Source organism: Oncorhynchus mykiss, chromosome 3, assembly GCF_013265735.2.
Source record: "Oncorhynchus mykiss isolate Arlee chromosome 3, USDA_OmykA_1.1, whole genome shotgun sequence".
Lineage (NCBI taxonomy): Eukaryota > Metazoa > Chordata > Actinopteri > Salmoniformes > Salmonidae > Oncorhynchus > Oncorhynchus mykiss.
Genome location: NC_048567.1, coordinates 24,646,155 through 24,650,219, shown reverse-complemented (window position 1 = coordinate 24,650,219; position 4,065 = coordinate 24,646,155). Strand labels below are relative to the sequence as shown.

Genomic DNA, 4,065 nt, shown 5'->3' with positions numbered 1-4,065 from the left:
TGGTCTCCTGAGGCAGACCGAGCATTTCTAGATTTGAAGAGCCGATTCACCAACGCCCCGATTCTCTCTCAACCTGACACTTCCCGTCAGTTCGTTGTGGAGGTGGATGCGTCTGATGTGGGGGTGGGCGCCATCCTGTCCCAGCGTAGCTCCACTGACGGTAAACTCCATCCCTGCGCCTTCTACTCTTGTCGTCTTTCTCCAGCTGAAAGAAACGGTGTCGTTGCACCAAACCATAAACATCAATGCCTTTGTCACGGTGATCCTCTTCATCTGAAGAGGAGGCGAGAAGGATCAGAGGACCAAAATGCGGCGTGGTATGTGTTCATCATTCATTTTAATAAAGAAAACACTGAAACACTATACAAAAACAATAAACAAAATAACAACCGTGACGCTAATGCGAACTGTGCTGAAACAAGCAATCAACATAGACAATCACCCACAAACAAACAGTGCAACCCAGGCTACCTAAGTATGATTCTCAATCAGAGACAACTAATGACACCTGCCTCTGATTGAGAACCATACTAGGCCGAAACATAGAAATCCGCAAATCATAGAAAATCAAACATAGACTGCCCACCCCAACTCACGCCCTGACCATACTAAATAATGAATACAAAACAAAGGAAATAAAGGTCAGAACGTGACAGCCTTTCTTTAAAATTAATAAACAAGTAAATATTTTTAAACCTGCATATTTAGTTAATATTGCCTGCTAACATGAATTTCTTATAATTAGGGAAATTGTGTCACTTCTCTTGCATTCCTTGCAAGCAGTCGGGGTATATGCTGCAGTTTGGGCCGCCTGGCTCGTTGCGAACTGTGTGAATCCATTTATTTTTAACAAAGGCCGTAATTAATTTGCCAGAATTGTACATTGACATTAACATTGAAGGTTGTACAATGTAACAGCAATATTTAGACTTAGGGATGCCACCCATTAGATAAAATAAGGAACTGTTCCGTATTTCACTGAAAGAATAAACGTTTTGTTTTCGAAATGATAGTTTACCATATCAATGACCAAAGGCTCGTATTTCTCTGTGTTATTATGTTATAATTAAGTCTATGATTTGATATTTGATAGAGCAGTCTAACTGAGCGATGGTAGGCAGCAGCAGGCTCGTAAGCATTCATTCAAACAGCACTTTCGTGCATTTGCCAACAGCATTGAGCTGTTTATGACTTCAAGCCTATCAACTCCCCGAGATTAGGCTGGTGTAACCGAGGTGAAATGACTAGCTAGTTAGCGGGGTGCGTGCTAATAGCGTTTCAAACGCCACTCGCTCTGAGACTTGGAGTAGTTGTTCTCCCTGCTCAGCAAGGGCCGCGGCTTTTGTGGAGCGATGGGTAACGATGCTTTGAGGGTGACTGTTGTCGATGTGTTCCTGGTTTGAGCCCAGGTAGGGGCGAGGAGAGGGACGTCAGCTATACTGTTACACTGGCAATAATAAATTGCCTATAAGAATATCCAGTAGTCAAAGGTATATGAAATACAAATGGTATAGAGAGAAATAGTCCTAAAATTCATATAATAACTACAACTTAAAACTTCTTACCTGGGAATATTGAAGACTCATGTTAAAAGGAACCAAAAGCTTTCATATGTTCTCATGTTCTGAGCAAGGAACTTAAACGTTAGCTTTTTTACATGGCAAATTTACACATCCACTTTTACTTTCTTCTCCAACACTTTGTTTTTGCATTATTTAAACCAAACTGAACATGTTTCATTATTTATTTGAGGCTACATTGATTTTATTGATGCATTGTATTAAGGTAAAAGAAAAGTGTTCATTCAGTATTGTTGTAATTGTCATTATTACAAATACATTTAAAAAATTGTCCGATTAATCGGTATCGTTTTTTTGGTCCTCCAATAATCGGTACCGGTTTTGGCGTTGAAAAATCATAATCGGTCAACCTCTAGTGACCATAGCGTACGTGTAGGTATATACAGCAGGACCAAATCGGAAAGATAGGTAGGAGCAAGCCCGTGTAGCAGGACCAAATCGGAAAGATAGGTAAAGCCCGTGTAATGCTTTGTAGGTTGGCAGTAAAACCTTGAAATCAGCCCTTGCCTTAACAGGAAGCCAGTGTAGAGAGGCTAGCATTGGAGTAATATGATCAAATATTTTGGTTCTAGTTAAGATTCTAGCAGACATGTTTAGCACTAATAGAAGTTATTTTAGTGCTTTATCCGGGTAGCCGGAAAGTAGAGCATTGCAGTAGTCTAACCTAGAAGTGGATAAAGCATGGATACATTTTTCTGCATCATTTTTGGACAGAATGTTTCTGATTTTTGCAATGTTACGTAGATGGAAAAAAAGCTGTCCTTGAAACAGTCTTGATATGTTTGTCAAAAGAGAAATCAAGGTCCAGAGTAACGCCAAGGTCCTTTACAGTTTTATTTGAGACGACTGTACAACCATCAAGATTAATTGTCAGATTCAACAGAAGATCTCTTTGCTTCTTGGGACCTAGAACAAGCATCTCTGTTTTGTCCGAGTTTAAAAGTAGAACATTTGCAGCCATCCACTTCCTTATGTCTGAAACACAGGCTTCCAGGGAGGGCAATTTTGGGGCTTTACCATGTTTCATCGAAATGTACAGCTGCGTGTCATCCGCAAAGCAGTGAAAGTTAACATTATGTTTCCAAATGACTGGTAGAACCATTTTGGGTTCCATGTAGAACCCTTTCCACAGACGGGACAGCCGAAGAACCCCTTTATGTTCTAGATAGCACCTTTTTCTCCTAAGAGTGTAACTTCTGAACCTGAAGAGGGAACACCAGACCACTTCTTCATTGCAAGCTGACTACAGTCATCGCCTGCCCCAGTCTTCTGAATGTTGCCCAGTGTTCTCAGCTATGCTTGTTCAATCTCCACCACCCACGCCTTCACCATGGCCCTTAGCCCACTTCAGACCCCACATGGCTCCTGATCCCAACCGGCCCATGGAGGGGGCCATACGGACCAAGCTCACCCAGCAGCTGGAGCCAGAACCCCTGGAAGTCCACAACGAGAGCCACACGCACGCCGTGCCCCCTGGATCCGAGTCCCACTTCCCAGTCCTGGCGGTCAGCCCAGATTCGACTGCCTCTCCCAGCTACAGCGCCACCGCCTTCTCAATGAGACCCTAGCCGAGGAGCTGAAGACCTGTATCCACGCGCTGGCCATCCAGGCCAAGACACCCCAGCAGTGGGGCAGCAACCCCAGTATAGCCAAGAGCCCACCCTGCATGGGAGGATCCAAGGGGGACCACAAGGTGGAGGAGGAACTCAAGGCTGGATGGGACTGACCAGCGAAACTCAGCAGTCATCAACCCTGGTTCTGAAGAGTAACAGCCTGTGCAGGCTTTGGTTCCAGCACTAACTCATCTATTAAAATGTGTTGTCTGTTCAAGACCTTGAATAGTTTAATCAGGTCTGGAACAAAAGCCTGCACGCCCCATATGCCTGTAGTTTAATCAGGTCTGGAACAAAAACTTGCACGCCCATATGCCTGCAGTTGAAGATGGTGTCTATTAACATTGTTGTAAACTAGTGTGATATAATTTAATTACTGCTTGAGAGGTTGTTTCTAAATGAGCAGCATCACTTCGGTCTCTTGGCAGTTTAATTCAAGAAGAGTTGTGTTTTAGATTAATTAGACTCTTGCATTTAGTGGCCATCACTATAATGTCTCAAGATCTTGTAGTTCAGTAGTATGTGGTACATTGAACTATATGATATGAAGTGATGGAGTGTGTCTGTTTTGTCTGAAAATAAAATGTCTTGTATGTGAGGGCAGAAGTACGAGAAGTCAAGACAGAATAAAGAATATGTTTTCTCAGGTGCATTGTGGCAGTTTTGTGGTTGGCATTATTTATTACATTATTTATATCATTATACAAATTTAATAAAATATTGCATGTAATGTTTTTGTTTTGCATACTACCTTTGCATACACATCTGCAATATAGGTTTAAAAATTGCTGTGAACTCTAAATGTAGTACTAATGTTACCACATGGGGGCAGTATGTGCAAATGTTATGTTGATTTGAAGTACAGCGTTGAC

At 42.2% G+C, this 4,065-nt stretch overlaps 1 pseudogene; it reads left to right on the top strand.

Moving 5' to 3' along the window:
- The first annotated feature begins 2,676 nt into the window (after nucleotides 1–2,676).
- Nucleotides 2,677–3,861, top strand: LOC110505156 (annotated as a pseudogene).
- Nucleotides 3,862–4,065: the final 204 nt, after the last annotated feature.